This window comes from Pelobates fuscus, chromosome 2, assembly GCF_036172605.1.
Source record: "Pelobates fuscus isolate aPelFus1 chromosome 2, aPelFus1.pri, whole genome shotgun sequence".
Classification (NCBI taxonomy): domain Eukaryota; kingdom Metazoa; phylum Chordata; class Amphibia; order Anura; family Pelobatidae; genus Pelobates; species Pelobates fuscus.
The window spans coordinates 327,563,624-327,583,423 of NC_086318.1; the positions used below are offsets into that span (position 1 = coordinate 327,563,624).

Sequence of the window (19,800 nt, forward strand, 5' to 3'; positions counted from 1 at the left end):
TGACACTAAGAGCGCACCGCAAGTCTCGGGCGCGCTCTTAAAGGGACAGTGGGAGCCTAATTAGAAAAGGTCTCCCATTGGTCCCTGTCATGCCACACTCCCCATACAATTACCTTTTAGGGGTGTGGATATGACAGGGACCAATCATAATAGAGGTTTGGCTATTTATACTTACCTCTTTCCCGTATTCCTTGCCCTATCATGGTTTCTACAGTTCCCTTTAGCGCCTGTGGTGTTCAGTTGTGTTTCTTCGTTTTGACCTTGGCTTTGTATTCTGACTTTGTTTCTCTTTATCCTTATCGGTTCTGTTTGCCGGCTTGCTGTTTACTGTGTACCAGACCCCGGCTAGTCCTAGTTTATGCTGTCTCTTAGTGCCCTTGACCTCGGATCGTTCCTGACTCTGTACTTCTCCTATATACGTCGAGTCCGGCCACTCTAAGGACCGGTAGACGTATCTTCCCTCTGTGTTGTCTTCTGTTTAGCGGGATCCTGCGTGTTGGGGTATAATCTCGTTACACTAATACACACAAATACTACATCCATTACACAAATTCTAATTCACTTCCACTATACACACCACATTCAGTCCTGCATCATTGTGAGTGGACTAGGTAGGGCGTGGGAGGGAGGGATTGGGGGGGCCCAGACCTTGTGCTTTGTCAGGGGCCCCAAAATTTCTGATGGCAGCCCTGACGTTTCAGTCCTTATGCAGGACTTTCATCAGGATCAATCCAATGATCCAGATGAAAGGCCTGTATAAGGACTGAAAGGTTGATCCCTTGATCTCATCTTTTAATCTTGCAAATAAAGAAGATTTTTTTTTTTACTGAAGACTATGAGTGCTGCCATTCCTACTGCTATCTGGATAACCAAAATCCCAGGCTGAGCACTTCGGCAAGTATATAACAGTATAGCCTGTGTGCAAGGATTTTCCCTATTTTCTATGTATGTGTATGTATATATAGATATGTATCTATATATACATATTGTGACGGACTGCCAATCGATGCTCCTAGTGCTTTCTGAGTGCTCCAAGCACTCCACCAGACACCATAACCACCATAAACCCCATGAACCTCCGCAGTTTGGTTGGGGTCTCGCCATCCTCCTCCCACCCTGGACCCAAGACCAGGATCCAGCTTCCAGTGGGTAGACCTCTCCTAGTAGAGAGAGCGTAGCAGGAACTGCTCTTAGAAGAGCTGGTGATTATACTCAGGGGAGTATAGTGATTATAGCAATCCCCAGAGTGTAGTTCCCCAATCCCCCAAACATGAGCCAAGACTTCATGAAGGGGTAAAGCAGGTCTCTTTAATGCAAGCCAGCACTTACAATTTATACATACAATTAAACCCCCAACAGCCTAATTTACATACAATAGGTTATATAGAGCACTATAGTACAAGGAAGGGTGGGGTCAGACAATAGCAAGGGCTAATGGGAGATTGAGGAGGGACAAAGCAGTCAGTTTAAACTGGTCTGGCAGTGTCCCTGGGCCAACGGACTGCTGGGGAAACAATAGGACAGGAAAAAGGGGGAGGCGGAGAGGCACAGACAAGCAATACATTCAACATACTCCTCCTCCTTAATTATCTCCAGGTACAGAAAAACACACAATTTACAAATACCCCAAAAGGTACCCCCAAGATCCATGGAAACCCCACAGGAGTCACATCCTCGGATAGCCAGCCGCCCCCCTCTTGTCCCAGAATGAAGGTGCCCGGGACCCAGGACAAACCCACAAAATGCAGGACTGTCCCGGGCAATCCGGGACACGTTGGCATTGTGCATGAAACTGAGAATCATTGAGAATGGACCAGGTTATTGCAAATATTAGACCAAAATAATCAATATGGAAAAATAGTTGGGGATTTTCTATTATTTAGTTTGGCTATTTGGACCACAAAATGTGACTTCAGCGCTGAGCTGCAGGTCCCCTAGGCGGCATCTGGCTTCTGAATCTCTGACTGGCTTAGAATATTAGCTTTAGATGAAGTTGTTATTGTGACTGGAGTGTGCTTTTAACCCCTTAAGGACACATGATAGAAATATTTCGTCATGTTTCCCTTTTATTTCTGAAGTTGTGTCCTTTAGGGGTTATTATGTAGAAAGACAAGCAGTGAATATTTTTTAAACACAGGAAAGGGAAATAATTGTACCTGATTAACTATTTCGATACCTTTAGCTCATGGGCTATCTAACTAAACACTTTGTATAAAAGAGCTTCAATGGCTCTCTGTGTATATTGTACTGTTTCCTCCTCTCCCCTCCCCCCTTATTGTACAGCACTGTGGAATATATATATTATATATGTATATAAATGCCAGCAATAATAATAATAGTAATACATGTAAAAAATAAGTATATAGAACTCCAACCTTCCTCTGTGACAATTTTGCAAAAAAAAATCTACAACTAAACTGAGCATTGAAATCCTCCTGACCAAAACAACATTTTATTTTTAGTTCACTGCAATTAACTTGTTTATTGGATGAATTAACCCCCTACTGTCCCTTAGAAACCATTGCTAGGCATGCTGTATATCTGTTTCCTCTAGCAACCAGTTAGATCACAAACCATCTTTAAGGTGCACTTTATTATTCAATAGTCCATTCTTTATAATCCATTAATAGCCACAAAGTCATAAATAGCCAGGTATGCAAATCTACCAGGAATGTCATGAATACAGAGACACTGTGTATCCCATTAAAATGTCATTGCATGGCATGATTGAGGAAATCAGTGAATTTCTCCAGCAGTACGTGATTGTAAAGTAAAGCAGACCTGCTTTGAAGAGGAAGCAGCTGCCTGTAAGGTACTCAGCAGAGACCTGAAAACTCGACTCGATCCCAGCCTCTCTCCCTCCATCCTCTCTTCTCTGAGTTGTTAGATCCGCCTCCAGCTTTAGGGTACTGCTAGGGGGACTGGCTCCATACACATTGCTCTCCCATTGCTGTCAGAATTGCACCAAGCTTTTCAAGCAGAGACCTTTATTACCTGAGCAGTTCTAAAGCCAGCTAGAAAAAGTGGGACCTTGCAGAACTATTTAACTTTTCTACATACAGTTTAGGGACTTAATTTTCCATTTTCTTTCATTGCTGTGCAATGTGAGGGCGATTGTCAGCAGTTGTGGGTTTCCCATCATTCTTTTTGACAAATATAAGAAGGTAAGTGTAAATGCACACACCTACACAAGAGCACCACACACACACACTATCTGTCTTTCTCTGTTTGTGTGTAATATATAGGTATGTGTGCATACACAGTGATAAACACATACATACATGCAATTATTTATTTTTATTTTTTTATTTACATTTTTATTATGTATTAAGCTGTATGGACTTTATGATAGATATTGCTACATTATTAATTATTATTATTAATTATTATAATTATCACTGTTCTACATAGAGAATGTCTGGAATTCATAGAAAATCAAGGATTTTCTGTTTTCTAAAATCTTATGTCAGCATCAGCCAGGATGAAAAATAAAGGTACATACCAATTGATGGGTAGTGCTAAAAATAATACAATGGGATTCTGTGTGATTCATATATGTGTTGAATTTCATTTTTGTTAAATCACATTTTTATAGTAAGGTCTCTAGATAGAAAAGGTTGGAATATGTTCTTCAGGCAAAGAATAGTAGAGTTAATTAGGGTTTATTTGAGAATGTAGCAATCATTAGAATTATGAATATTGAGGGACTCGGTATATATGAGATGCATCTATAATGATTATTTTATTTACATGAATTTACTTTGTTTGTGGTAATATATAAGTGCTGTTCTATTAGAGTCTTGTAAGTAACAATCAGGCACATGTAACTCCTAGCTCAGCAGAGCTTCTGGGCAGTGACACTTTATTGCTTAGTATTAGACTTGTACATTCAGTTTCAAACAAAACAACTAACACAGACAATATAGAAACAGTTTAATTTGATTCACGATTCAGAGTTCCACCAGACACAGTGGTACCAAAATAACTGCTAATTGATGGGAAAAAAAGACAATTGATGGTTAGGAGACAGCCACTACATGTATATAAATAAAAACAGATTTTTTTTACTGCTCATTCTGTGTTATCCTCTATTGGTTTTTTCTTCTCTGTGAAGCAAATGGCGGGAAAATGTGCCTATTAGTGTACTGAAAAATATATGCACAAGGTTTATTTTATGTATATATTTTGTAGTAATCTTATTGTCTCATTTTCACATTTGTTCCAACTAAATCATTTTCCCCATACTAATTGTATGGTAGTAATTGATCTAACTTAAACACCTCATGGATAAATTGTGGTCCACCCTATTTCAGACAGATTGATCTGAATGAGCCAAATTTGTTTCCTGTGCACAAGTCTACTTAATATAGAATAGGATAGTCAGCCTCTCTCCCTCAAGGTTGTAGTCTTTCAACATAAAGAAGTAACAAATATACAGCCTTATAATGTCATCTCTCACCCAGCCACCTCCCTCCACCACAACCAGCTACAGCTCCTCTTTCACACTGTTTGAACTCTATCCTTCCTCCCTGAATCAACTTAAAGGACCACTATAGTGCCAGGAAAACAAACTCGTTTTCCTGGCACTATAGTGCCCTGAGGGTGCCCCCACCCTCAGGGTCCCGCTCCTGCCGGACTGAAGGGGGAGGAAGGGGGTTAAACACTCACCTTTCTCCAGCGCCGGGCTCCCTCGGCACTGGGGACTCTCCTCCTCCTTCCGACGTCATCAGCTGAATGCGTATGCGCGGCATGAGCCGCGCGCGCATTCATCCAGTCCATAGGAAAGCATTCTCAAGGCTTTCCTATGGACACTGGCGTCTTCTCACTGTGAAAATCACAGTGAGAAGCGCGGAAGCGCCTCTAGCGGCTGTCAATGCGACTAGTACTAGAGGCTGGATTAACCCATATGTAAAAATAGCAGTTTCTCTGAAACTACTATGTTTACAGCAGGCAGGGTTAATCCTAGATGGACCTGGCACCCAGACCACTTCATTGAGCTGAAGTGGTCTGGGTGCCTATAGTGGTCCTTTAAGCACTCATTTACCTCACATCTCTTCCATTACTGCATCTGAAAAGCCTCCCTTACTCTTTAAGACATTATTTGCTTTTATTGCTGAACTTAAAAGGACACTATAGTCACCAGAATGACTAAAACGTAATATAGTTGTTTGGTGGAATATAATAATTCCATTCAGTCTTTTTGCAGTAAACACTGCCTTTTCAGAGAAAATGCAATGTTTACATTACAGCCTAGGGATAACTCTGCTGGCCACTCATCATATGGCCAGATGTATCCACTCTCTGCATGCTGACACTGAACTTTCCTCTTAGAAATGAATTTATTTAACGCATTCCTATGAGGTAATTCTGATTAGCCAGAGCAGCATTTGCTTCAACCCCCAGGATCGCCTCCTTGGCAAAGATAATCAGAATTGACAATCATCACTTCTGTATTGTGGGGGACTGGGGTTATGGTGGGATAGGGAATAGGGACAGGAATGTGGGGGACTGGGGCAATGTTGGGGGGATAGGAACAGTATGGGGGGCGGGGGATATTGTGGGGGATAGAGCAGCATTATGGGGAACTGGGACAATTGTGGGGGGAAGGGAACAGGGGTAGTATTGTGGGGGATTGGGGCTATGGTGGGAGGAACAGTATCGTGGAGGAGTGGACACACACACAAACACACACTTTTATTTCAATCCACCCAGTCTTCCTATTTTCTGGAGAACTGGAGTGAATCCACAGCCTGGGGTCCAGCGGACTGCCGCAGTGCACCTCTGAGGGAGCTCTGATCCAGATCCACATTTCCTGTATAGCTCCCTCGCTATACAGGTTGTTTAATATGTTGCTAACTTATACCCTATAGATAGCCAATATCTATTTGTAAGGTGTGAAAAAAAAGATAAATGTAAGAATACACACATCTTTATCCTTCAACTTGGTGTCTTCATCTTAGCTCCCTGTCAGTTGTTGTTAAACTGTAAGCCCTGTCCTAACTACTCGTGGCAGTCAGCATAGAGAAAATACATAGAGAAGAGTCAAACAACCTTCCAGAGTAAGCAGTCAAACAGATTAAGAAAACCTCCCCTGTTGTGGAAAGCCCAATAAAGCTGTCAAGCCTTGCATGGCAGGGATTAGCTACGTGGAGCTAACAGATGGTCCTTGGAGGAACTTCTAACAGCATGGGAGTGGACAATGGCCATCTGGCAGGACCTAGGTGATTTTTAAAATTGTTCTTAAACAGTTTGACTACTTACTTTGGGAGGGGGCCAAGGCACTCCTGGCACCATAATCACTATAGCAGGCTATAGTGGTTATGGTGCATGGAGTGTTTCTTTAATATACATTTAAAGGAAAACAGAGTATCTCATTCCAGAGAAGTGACAATTCCCCTTTAAACTACCAACCTGTTTTCACTTGTGTACTCCTTTGCAACCCATTTCCACAAATTGAACCCCTCATATTAGCAAAATATTTGTAATTAATATAGTTACTATTATTTCACATTTATATGTTTTCCTCTACCCCATGCTCTCCCTGCTCCTCCTCTGCTCCAGGCTCCTATGCTCCTCCTGGCTCCCTCTGCTTTTCCTCTGCCACAGGTAAATTAGTATATACAGTGCAGATACACACACTGACACACATACAGTTACACAAACACACCAACTCACATGTAGGTAAACATATACAAACACTGATGCACATTTAGATACATGGACACATACACTGAACAAAATTATAAACTAAACACTTGTTTTTGCCCCCATTTTTCATGAGCTGAATTCAAAGATATAAGACTTTTTCTATGTACACAAAAGGCCTATTTGTCTCAAATATTGTTCACAAATCTGTGTTAGTGAGCACTTCTCCTTTCCTGAAATAATCCATCCACCTCACAGGAGTGGCATATCAAAATGTTGATTAGACAGCATGATTATTGCACAGGTGTGCCTTAGGCTGACCACAATAAAAGGCCACCCTAAAATGTGCAGTTTTACTGTGTTGGGAGGCTGTGGGGGAGTCCGAAAACCAGTCAGTATCTGGTGTGACCACCATTTGCCTCACGGAGTGCAACACATTTCCTTGGCATAGACTTGATCAGGTTGTTGATTGTGGCCTGTGGAATGTTGGTCCACTCCTCTATAATGGCTGTGCAAGGTTGTTGCATATTGGCAGGACCTGGAACACGCTGTCGTATACATCGATCCAGAGCATCCCAAAAATGCTCAATGCTCAATGGGTGACATGTCCAGTGAGTATGCTGTCCATGCAAGAACTGGGATGTTTTCAGCTTGAAGGAATTGTGTACAGATCCTTGCAACATGGGGCCGTGCATTATCATGCTGCAACATGAGGTGATGGTCGTGGATGAATGGCACAACAATGGGCCTTAGGATCTCATCACAAAATCTCTGTGCATTCAAAATGTCATCAATAAAATGCACCTGTGTTCATTGTCCATAAGCCTGCCCCACTGCTACCATGGACCACTCTATCCACATCGTTGACATCAGCAAACCGCTCACTCACACAACGCCATACACGCTGTCTGCCATCTGCCCTGTACAGTGAAAACTGGGATTCATCAGTGAAGAGAACACCTCTCCAAAGTGCCAGACACCATCGAATGTGAGCATTTGCCCACTCAAGTTGGTTACGACGACGAACTGCAGTCAGGTCTAGACTCCGATGAGGATGACGAGCATGCAGATGAGCTTCCCTGAGATGGTTTCTGCCAGTTTGTGCAGAAATTCTTTGGTTTTGCAAACCGATTGTTGCAGCAGCTTTCCGGGTTGCTTTTCTCAGACGATCTTGGAGGTGAAGAGTCTGAATATGGAGGTCCTGGGCTGGTGTGGTTACACTTGGTCTGTGGTTGGGAGGCTGTTTGGATGTACTGTCAAATTCTCTGAAACACCTTTGGAGATTGCTTATGGTAGAGACAGAACATTCAATTCACGGGCAACAGCTGTGGTGGACATTCCTGTAGTCAGCATGCCAATTGTACGCTCCCTCAAAACTTGAAACATATGTGGCATTGTGCTGTGTGTGGCCAGTCTAAGGCACACCTTTGCAATACTCATGCATCTTTATATGCCACACCTGTGAGGTGGATTAATTAACTCAGCAAAGGAGAAGTGTTCACTAACACAGATTTGTGAACAATATTTGAGAGCAATAGGCCTTTTGTGTACATAGAAAAAGTCTTAGATCTTTGAGTTCAGCTCATGAAAAATGGGGGAAAAAAACAAGTGTTTATAATTTTGTTCAGTGTAGATACAAACACTGACACACATACAGATTGGTTAATGATCTTTCCACACATGCGTGTATGACTGACGCATGTGCATGTAACGCATGCGCAAGCCATTTGGATACCGCGCCAGAGCAAATCGGTTGATATCGGGCATGCGCATGCGCATGAATGGCTAATGGGGACCCTAATTAAAGGGGGGACCTATTGTCCCCTCAGGTCCCCACCCATGAGTGGCTAATGGGGACCCTAATTAATTAAAGGGGGGACCTAATGTCCCCCCCGGTCCCCACCGATGAGCGGCGGGTGGGGACCGTAAATAAATAAATAAATAATGGGGGAAACCTAATGTCCCCCCAGGTCCCCACCCGTGAGTGGCTAATGAAGACCCTAATTAATTAAAGGGGGACCTATTGTCCCAAAGCCCCTAGTCACTCCCCCCACCCAATAAAAATATCCTTCCTACCCTCCTCACCTTAATAATAGTGGGGGGGAGGCAATAAACTAACCCAGTAAAATAAAATTTCCTACTTACCATTAGATGTCTTCTTTCTTCTTTTCCTTTCTTTCTTCAGCCCCAAAAAAGGCCAAATAAAAATCCATAATACCCATCGCAACTGTTAAAATAATAAAAAACCCGAGCACAAAAAATTAAATATGCAATAAAAAATAAATAAAACCAGATGGTAAAAAAATAATCCTTTTTCATCCATGGAGTTCATGGTGCAGAATGAGCTCTGCAGGACGGAGAAAGGCTTAAAAAGCCTTCCCATGCCCTGCAATTAGACTCAGAGTGCTCTGATTGGTTAGTTTGAGCCAACCAATTAGAGTGCTGTGACAGGTAAATGAAGAGACTGATTGGCTTGAAATCCAACCAATCAGAGTGCTCAGTGTCATTTTACACAGCGTGGAAAAGTTCTTTGGAATTTTCCCATGCTGTGTAATTTGACTCATAACACTGTGATTGGTTGCTTTCTTAATATGGGGGTCATAGTGACCTGCAAAGGCTTGCACAGTGTTATTTCTCCATGCTGTGGGGGTTAATTCCCCTGCAGCACGGAGTCTAGTTAACAAACAAAATGAAATGAAAAGGTAATGGATTCAGCATTTGCCCTTTCGTTTCATTTATATTTTGTATGTAGGGCTTTCATTTACATTTTAGTAAACGAATACGAAAATAAACAAATTTCAGATGGAATCGAATTCGTACTAAAATGAATGCACATGTCTACAATTCCACTAATAAGAACGAGTATGGTAATTTGGACTTGGAAGGAAGCCAATGAATACGGTTATAGACACCTGTTACTGATAATTATACTGACAATCTGCCTATATAAACTGATAGTATGCATCAGCAAACCACACTTCTGATGAAACTACCAAGCTGAAATGGGTAAAGTGCATTTTTACCATTGATTTGGATTGTTTTTATAAATATTACTTTTAATATCTATTTAGTTTATTGCAATAAAATTAATTCATTTTAAACTGAATTGATTTCGGATTGTCCACCCATTTTTTTTTTTGGCTTCCTGATTTACATACATCCAAAGTGTGGATCATACTACCAGAGCGCTTCCACTATAGAGCAGGTTCTTGCTCTAGTCCATATGAGTAAGATACTTACTTTAGTATATGCACAGTCACTTTACTATACATATTGCACTATTAGATATCCTCATTCTTGTCTCCACATATCTAATACATTGGCAAGGTCCACCATCACTACTGTTGAATATATATCCGTTACGGGGATTGTACCATCTACGCCTAATACAGCAGAGCTCTTTGTAGCTCTATAAATTGTGAGACTTAGCCACCCTCCAGTTTCCTACCTTTTGGATGCAGGAGGGTGTCTACTGCTGCCTGGGGCTTGCACAGCCAGACTGTCCCTGCTCTCTTCTTCCTCCTCTCAGTGACTCCTGCATGGTTCTCTTTGTTATCTTTGAGGAAGTGGCAATCATTAAAGTGGCCCTGGGGAAACTGGCTCATACTCCCAGAGGTATGTGTACCACATGTTGGGAACTGATGCTTAACCCCTTAAGGACCAAACTTCTGGAATAAAAGGGAATCATGACATGTCACACATGTCATGTGTCCTTAAGGGGTTAAAGGTAATCTCAAAGCACATCAACCATGAGATTACAAAAAAAAAGTGTGTGTGAGGTGCTGTATGTGTTCATTGACTACTGAGTGTTCTATAACTACATAGTTACATAGGCTGAAAAAAGTTGCAACTAGAGTGTGGAAAATTTATTTGTGTACCTTGCAGTTAATATTTACATATGTTAAGGCTAGATGTTTATGCTTGCACATTATTCTTGCTTAATCATTAATATCAGGTGTCCAACTCACATCGATACTGACACTGAGTTGAACTCTAGCATCATTTCTGATGCTCCATGCTTGCTTAATTTTATAAGGTCCCAGTTTTGTGTGATTTTAATGATGCGAAACCTGCATCATATCAGCAACATTACGTTGTGGGCATTTAGAAATTATGCAGGACTTCATTAGCTATATATATATATATATATATATATATATATATATATATATATATATATATATATATATATATATATATATATATATATACTTTAGTCTGTCTTGTAGAAACACAAATAAATATCAGTGCATATAATATCACCAGTGAAAAACGTGTCTAGAAAATGTAATATATACAATGATACACAGGATTTTGATAATAAAAAAAAGACCTAAAAGAAAAAAAAAGAGAAACACCATAGTGTGAACTGTTAAAAACAGAAAGTGATTTAGTGCTATTGTAGGACTATCAGTCACATGGCCCAGAGCCGTACCAGGCTTTGTATCAAAGGCTCAAAATTGCCAATATTGTCTACAGGATCCACGTTTCAGGTGTAGAAGACAGGACATCAGATGATCAGACCAAAAAAAGTAACCCAGGATTAAAAATATGAATGTCCAATATATATCTGCTGCAATTTGTATATTGAACATTCATATTTGTAATCCTGGGTTACTTTTTTGATGGCAAGTGGAACCTTGATTTCATATCATATTGTTTACATTCAAACATATGTGTTCCACCACCATTCCAGCTTAGTACCCACAACTCTTTATGTGTTTTGCATATCTTTTTATTTGTATCATGATTTAATATTACATATTTTTGCGAAACATCTGATGTCCTATCTTCTGCTACTGAATACGTGGACCCTGTAGCCAGTATAGGCACCTTTGAGCCTTTGATAAAGAGCCTGATTGAGTTCTGGGCCATGTGAGTTATAGTCTTACAGTAGTACTAAAGCACTTTGTGTTTTTAACAGTTCACACTATGTTGTTCTCTTTTATTTTGTTGTAGGTAATTGTTATTATTATCTTGGTATCAACATCCTGTGTATGGTTCTATATTTTATATTTTCTACACATGTTTTGATGTTTTTCACTGGGAAAATTGTATGCACTGATATTTATTTGTATTTCTATTTTATGTTTATAGTGTTCGGGTAGCACTTTCATATCAGTCACACTTTGGTGGATTAAGTAACCAATCAGAGAGTTATGAGTTATGAGAGTTATGACTTACCTGTCAGTCTCTTCATTTACCTGTCAGAGCACTCTGATTGGATGGCTTAAACCCACCAATCAGAGTGCTCTGAGCCTAATTGCAGGGCGGGGGAAGGCTTTATAAGCCTTCCCCCGCCCTGCAGAGCTCAGTCTGTGCGGAGCCCTCGCCGGGTGAACATGGATTATATTTTTTGCGCTCGTTTTTTTTTTGTTTTTTTTTAATTGCGTCGGTTATTATGGTTTTTTATTTGGCCTTTTTGGGGGCTGAAAAAAGAAGATTTAGAAGAAAGAAAACATCGAATGGTAAGTTTTTTTTTTTTTTTTTTACAGGTACTTAGTTAAAGGTCCCCCCTCATTATTTTTAGGGTGAGGGGGGGTAGGTAGGGGGTTAATTTTTTTGGGGGGGGGGAGGGGTGACTAGGGGTTTGGGGACCCCTAGTCACCTGGGGGGGACACATTTTTTTTAGGGCCCCCACCCGCCGCTCAGGGGTGGGGGCCAGGGGGGAGGACATTAGTTCCCCCCTTATTAGTATTTAGGGCCCCCACCCGCCGCTTAGGGGTGGGGGCCAGGGGGGAAGACCTTAGGTTCCCCCCCTTTTTAGTATTTATGGCCCCCACCCGCCGCTCAGGGGTGGGGGCCAGGGGGGAGGACCTTAGGTCCCCCCTTATTAGTATTTAGGGCCCCCATCCGCTGCTCAGGGGTGGGGGCGAGGGGGGAGGACATTAGCTCCCCCTTATTAGTATTTAGGGCCCCCACCCGCCGCTCAGGGGTGGGGGCCAGGGGGAGGACCTTAGGTCCCCCCCTTTTTAGTATTTAGGGCCCCCACCCGCCGCTCAGGGGTGGGGGCCTGGGGGGAGGACATTAGGTCCCCCCTTCTTAGTATTTAGGGCCCCCACCCACCACTCAGGGGTAGGGGCCGGGGGGGACAGAAGTTCCCCCCTATTGTTTTTTTTAGGGCCCCCACCGACCGCTCAGGGGTGGGGGCCGGGGGGAGGACAGTAGGTCCCCCCCATATCATTGAGTAAACTTTGACAACCCACCCCCACCCCCGAGCGGCGGGTGGGGTGGTTGTCAAAGTTTACTCAATGATAAGAATAGGGGGCGGACTGAACGACAAGCGATTTTCGCCAGGTACTATTCACCTGCGAACTGTTCGGGACATCACTACTGGTTGGTGATTGTACAAATTGGGTCAAAAAGATGTAATTTAACACATTCAAAAACCTGCTTGCCTCTGATGTACTCATAGTCCCTCTATCTTAATTTTAGCTAATTAAAATCTCCAATAATTAACGTGTTACCCAGATTTAAATATTACCCATATTAAATTTAGGTTGTTTATAACATATACCAACCAATAATTGAGTTCCCTTCTACCCTTCCCTTGTCTTCCACCCATAAAGCTTCCACATTTTTTCATTATATTCTACTTACTTGAGATTTGACTTTAACTCATGGTTGACATACAAACATACTTCACCACCATTTCTGTTTTCTTTCTTTCCTAAATAATGTGTAACCATTTAAGTAAGCTGCCCAGTCATATGTCTCATTCAATCATGTTTCTGTTATGCCTATTCTGTTATATTGCTTAGTGTAAACTATTGCCTCTAGTGCCCCCATTTTGCTAATTAGGCTGCTTGCATTAATACGCATAAATATTATCATGGGTCACTTGTACTTTATGTTAATTCTTATTACTATTGCATACCTCATCTGCTTCTCATATTTCGCCTCCCCTCCCCCCCACTCCACCCCACCCTGTACTGACCTATCTCCATTTTGTAGATTTCTATGCCCCCCCTCCCACCCCACAACACTAGGTAAAAATCTCCTCCAACCTTCTAGCCATCCTGTCCCATAGCCCTGCAGATCTTCTTCTGTTTAGGTACAATCCGCCATGGCTATAAAGATTGTTAAACGTTCAATTTATCTTAAAGAGTCCTTATGTGGTAAAGTCAGTATTAAAAGAGTCTTTTGGAATTAAAGTCCATCAACACCTTACAACTATATATTGTTCAGTTTATCTGAAAAAAAATACACCTTCCTATGGAGATATTAGCATATCGGCAGTTGTGCTTTGTGAGTAATTTTTTTTAGATTTGTAGATGCTTTTATTTAAAGAGTAAACAAAAAAATATGTTAATATGATGGTGTATGTAACTTAATATATGTATAAGATAATATAATTTCATGTACATAATTACTCATGATAATTACAAAGCAATCAAGTCTTCTATTTAGGAAATGTTAGAATGAATAATACACATAATTCAACCAGCAGGAAACATGTAATCAACAAACCATTCAATACAAGCGAATATAAGCAAAAAAAGGGGATGATCTGCTGAACCAATCACAAATAGAGCAACATAGCGAATAACTGTGTATAAAGGCAAATTGTAGAAATTGCATTCACAAGTGGCCACTCACACTTTTACTGAAGTTTGCAAGCCTTGAATATTAAAATATTAAAAAATATAGAACATTTTCTCCATACTTACCGTAATTTTCTTTTCCTGGCTATAATTTATGGCAGCATCACTAATGGGTTAGCTCCGCCCCTAACAGGAACAGGACAGTAAACAATCAATTAATCAACCAGACTATACTTATAAAATGTCCCTCCTTCTTACCCACAGTCTAGTATAAAGCTAAAAAAATATTTGGGAGGGTTGCTGATGCTGCCATGAATTATAGCCAGGAAAAGAAAATTACGGTAAGTATGGAGAAAATTTTCTATATTCCTGGCCATTCATGGCAGCATCACTAATGGGTAATACCCAGCTCCGTAATCAAGGGAGGGTGAATAAAAACAAGACTCCAATATTATGCTGCAAGGTGATTTATTCATGAGAGATTCACGGAGGACAAAACCCCTCTATCGAAGGATGATGAGGAAGAGACCACATCCAGTTTGTAATGTTTGATGAAGGTTATAGGTGACGACCAGGTGGCTGCCCTGCATATGTCGTCAGAAGGAACCTCTGCCCAATTAGCCCAGGAGGTGGTCAATGCTCTCGTAGAATGGGTCTTTATCTTTTCCGGAGGAGATAGATTTTTGAGTTTATATGCCATTTTTATGGTATTTGAAACCCAACGCCTTAAAGTAGCTGTAGAGGCCGCCTCCCCTTGTCTGTATCCTGACGGGATAATAAACAATTGCTGCGATTTTCTAAATCTGTTTGAGACCTCTATATATTTCATTACACATTCTCTCACATCCAACTGATGGAGTTTAACTTCTTCCGCAGAAGAGGGGTTTTGGTAAAAGGATGGTAGAACCACTTCTTGAGCCAAGTGAAAACTAGAAACCACCTTAGGCAGGAATTCCATTCTAGTTCTTAGGATAATTCTATCATGGAAAACCTGAACGTGATTAGGATCACTGGAGAAGGCTTGAATTTCAGATATTCTTTTTGCTGTAGTGATTGCCACCAAGAACAAGGTCTTGTATGTCAGATTTATAATACCCAACTCATCCAACGGAGCAAAGGGGGTTTCTGACAAAACATCATGTACTAAAGGAAGATCCCAAGGAGGAGCATAGTTTCTAGATGGAGGTCTTATGCGTATAGCTGCCTTAAAGAACCTCGCAATGATAGGGTCTAATGCCCAGGAGGTGTTACACAGGGCCGAAAAAGCTGATGAATGCACTTTCAGAGTGCTCAAGCTTAGGCCTTTCTCTAGACCTTCATTTAGAAATTCCAGAATATCTATATTCGAAGGCTGTAGGATATTCTTGGATTTCTTTTCTGCCCATAATCGAAACAAATCCCATATCCTGTGGTAACATGCAGAGGTGGATTTTTCCTGGATTTAAGCAGTGTATTCACCACCGGCTCTGGTACTCCTTGCTCTAAAAGTCTCTGCTTTTCAAGAGCCAAGCCGCTAATTTCCATTGGTTTGGATTGGGATGCATCGCTGGACCTTGTATTAATAGATCCATTCTTGGAGGAATAGGCCATGGAGGACCCAAGCATATTTTGTTCAGGAGTGGGAACCACTGTCTTCTCGGCCAACTCGGAAGTATAGCTTCTTCCTTTCCTTCCGAACTTTCCTCAACAATCTGTGAATCATAGGCAGGGGAGGGAATGCATACCACAGATCGAAGTCCCAAGGACTTCGGGAAAAGGCATCTTGTCCTTATGATTGATATTCTGCCCTTAGAGAAAAGAACTTCGGGACTTGAGCATTCCGATACGAAGCCATCAAATCGACCTGGGGTGTGCCCCACCTTGACGCTATCTGCTGAAATACCTCTGGGTTTAATTGCCATTCACCTGTTAGAACTTTCGTTCTGCTCAGATAGTCTGCCAGAACATTTTCTTCCCCTGGAAGATATACTGTTTTCAGGCCCTGTAGCTTGTCTTGAGCAAATTCCATCAATGGAAATATTTCTCATAATAGAGCCTTGCTTTTGGTTCCGCCTTGTCTGTTTACATATGAGGCCACTGCCCAATTGTCTGTTTGGATTCTCACCCAATTCGTTATTGCTTGCCGAAAGACTTGCAGGGCATATAATATTGCTCTCAGTTCTCTTAGGTTTGAGTGCAACTTGCTCTCTCTCTGTGTCCATGAACCTTGAATCCCATCCTTTTCCAAATGCGCACCCCAACCTTGTAGACTTGCGTCTGTAGTAACTGTTATCCATGTTGGATCCTCCAGGGGAAATCCCATGGATAGGTTCTTAGTTTTCTCCCACCATGTCAGGTCGTCTATTGTTTTTTGAGAAATAGGAATATTTCGATCCCAGTCGTCCTCTTGTGTCTTGAATTCTTTTAGAAACTGCAACTGGATGGGACGCATCTTCCACTGGGCCCATTTCTTCATCTGAATCCTCTCCATTCTTTCCACAGACAAATTCACTTGACTGATTACTGTATCTATGGCAGCCCCCAGGAATATAATATTCTGAGAGGGAACCATGATACTTTTCTCCATGTTCGGTTTCCAACCATGGTTTACGAGGATATTCATGACCCACTGGTTGTGGAGTGCTACCGTCTGGTTGGATGTACTTATAATCAGAAAATCGAATGACGTCATCCAATCCCCCACACTGATGTTTGGCAATTTCTTCAAGTCCAGGATAAGTCTCCACTTCATTTGTGGTATTGGGGCTAGAAAAACTGTAGATTAGTGACCCCTCTTCTGTTCTCTTTTTGGAACATATTCTATTACATGATCTTTTAGGAGTTTTGAGATGCAATCCTTCATAGCTTTCTCTTTTTCTCCTTTTGCTACCCGAGACTAGGTAAACACATCCTTTGTTGGAATGGTCTCGAATTCTAACCTGTATCCTTCTGTCAATATTGATAGGACCCAGGCGTCTGTCACACTTCTGACCCAGACAGGATAAAGTAGATGCAGTCTTCCTCCTGTAATTCCTGGCTGGGCTGGCACACGTTCAGACGTTTTTACCCTGTCTTGCTCCTCTTCCTCTGGAAGATTGTTGCTGAGTGTTTCTCCAATTTGGTCTGGAATATTCTTTCCCAGGTTTATATGTCCTGCTTTCTCGAAAGGCACTGTCTTTATATCGCCTATCTTTCCATGTTGTAGAACTGTATTTTCTGACTTGAGGAAGATAGCCTTTTTCCCATCTGCAGCCTTATGTATAGCTTCATCCAACACCTTCCCAAATAGGAGATCACCTTGAAATGGAAGGGCACACAGGGACGCTTTTGAAGCGTAGTCTGCTCCCCAGGAGTGTAGCCATGATGCTCTCCTTGCTGCTATAGAGAGGCCCATGCTTTTAGCCACCATTCTGGTAACATCCAGAGATGCTTCAGAACAAAAATCAGTTGATAACTTCAGATCTCTCAGTCCTTCCAGCAGATGATCTCTCCGAACTCCTTTAGTGATATCCTCTTCTAAGTTGTCTAGCCATACTTTGAAGGCTCTTGTTAACGTTGTTAACGCCACTGCTGGATGTAGTGCTGATCCTAAGGCCAGGTATGACTTTATCAGGCTGGCATCTAGCCTTTTCTCCATTGGTTCTCTCAAATAAGCCATGGAGTCAATAGGAAGGGCTGTCTTTTTTGCCATATGAATGACTGCGGCATCAATCTTGGGGACAGAATTCCAGGTTTTGCAATCTTCCTTAGCATACAGATATAATCTGAATGCTTTGTTTTTCAGAGTCGCTTTTCTTTCTGGTTTCTGCCATTCTTGTGAAATTATCTCCTTTATTGTAGAGTGTACTGGGAAGGTAGGTCTATTGGCTCTCAAATCCTCAAAATATCTATCGGATTCCTTCATTTCAGTTTCTTCCTCTGAGAATCTCAGGGTCTCTCTGATTATGTTGATCAACTTATCAACTAATTTTGAATCCAGATTTTTAGAGGCATAGTTTCACCTTCTTCTTCGTCCGACATCTCCTCTATCTCACTAGACTCAGAGGAGATTTCTTCTCTTCTCAGGCGTTTAGATGAGGACATATTAGATGAGGCCATATTAACAATAATATATTTTTGGCCCATAGTGGCACTCTTTTAACCCCCCCCCCCCCCATTTAAGGGATAAACGTATATGAGGCTCACCTATGTTTTCTAGAAACAGATCTTGAGGCAGAGTGAGAAGCCATCTATTTAAACAAAAAAAATTTTTTGTTATCCTAATACTTTGAAAAAACTAAACAGAAGAAAACTAATATAACAAAGAAAGAAGAAATCTTTACCTTATATATCCATAATTCAGTCTAGGGCAGCCTTAAACACACCAAAACTGTTCCAAACTTCAGCCAGAACATTGGAAACCCCCAAAAAACGCTTTTTTATAGGATTTTTAAATTTTGGCGCGATATCTCTTTTTAAGAGCCCGGCGGTTCGCGCATGCGCAATAGTAACTTCCCGACGCCGATGCTACTGCGCATGCCCCGACTTCCGAACCCAGAAGTGGCACCCAGCCGGTGCAAACAACCAGGATTTCTTTCTCCAGCATGAGAAACACAAAGTAAAACAAAAGAAAAACACTATACTGCCAACATGTTTTCCAAGCAAGCACAAGCAAGCTTACTCAGGGTAAGACCAAGATTTTCAGTCACTTACCCAGCTTCTCTTCTGCCACAATTCTGAGGGGGTTATTGATGCTTAAAGGGGAATTTTTAAGGATGCACCACATCATTTTAAGTTTTAAACAGCCCTGTTATCCCATTAAAGAGGTACATATACTATAATGTACCTTAACTCTTGCAGGCTGATTACTGAGTTCTTCAGATAAAGAGAGGCTGAACTTTATCTGGAAGGAACCCATGGTACACATGGGAAGGTGGCCTCAAAAGAAAATTATTATAGGTATAATTCCTGTTTGTCCTGTTAAGGACAAAAAAAATACTGTGGGTTAGAGGGAGGAGGGACCTTTTATACCTATAGTCTGGTTGATTAATTGTTTCCTGTCCTGTTCCTGTTAGGGGCGGAGCTAACCCATTAGTGATGCTGCGATGAATGGCCAGGAAACCTTTTTTGTGTACCTCTTTCTTCATATTTCCTTTGTAAATATTGCATTTTTTTCTATGGCTAATAAAACTATAATAGGATCTTTTATGTAGATCTAGGCTACTATCTCTATCCATAAAAAATTAACATATATTTTGAATTCAATAAATTCAAATCAATGAAAGTCTTGGGGCTTAATAAATTGAAAGAATGGAACTTATAATAGGCAAATTGTATATTTTTTGGAATTTGTAAATGGCATACCTTGAAGTTGAAAGTAATTGTGGAGGTAGTTGTAAAAACCTCCCCCCCACGCCATATGAAAATTAAATAGATATATAATTTTTTAAAATAGACCTATAATATTACAACTACATAGAGTGGAGAAAGTATTTCTTCTGAAATGGATTCTGTAAAAAACACTAAAATGGTTTATATTTTGTATTAAAAGCAATGGGAAGAATGCAATATACACTTGGGTATTGCACCTTTTGTTCACTACAAGAATGTTTGTGCTCTTGAAAGAAATTGTATATTTTTTATATATATTTTT

General features: G+C 41.1%; 1 protein-coding gene across 1 annotated transcript in view; it reads left to right on the forward strand.

The window, feature by feature from the left end:
- Positions 1-2,995: 2,995 nt before the first annotated feature.
- The window catches only part of MCHR2 (melanin concentrating hormone receptor 2), a 229,736-nt gene continuing 212,931 nt past the window's right edge, over positions 2,996-19,800 (forward strand). The window contains exon 1 of the mRNA XM_063441312.1: positions 2,996-3,164. The gene's annotated coding sequence lies outside the window, so the exon portion shown is untranslated. The remainder of the gene's footprint in view (positions 3,165-19,800) is intronic.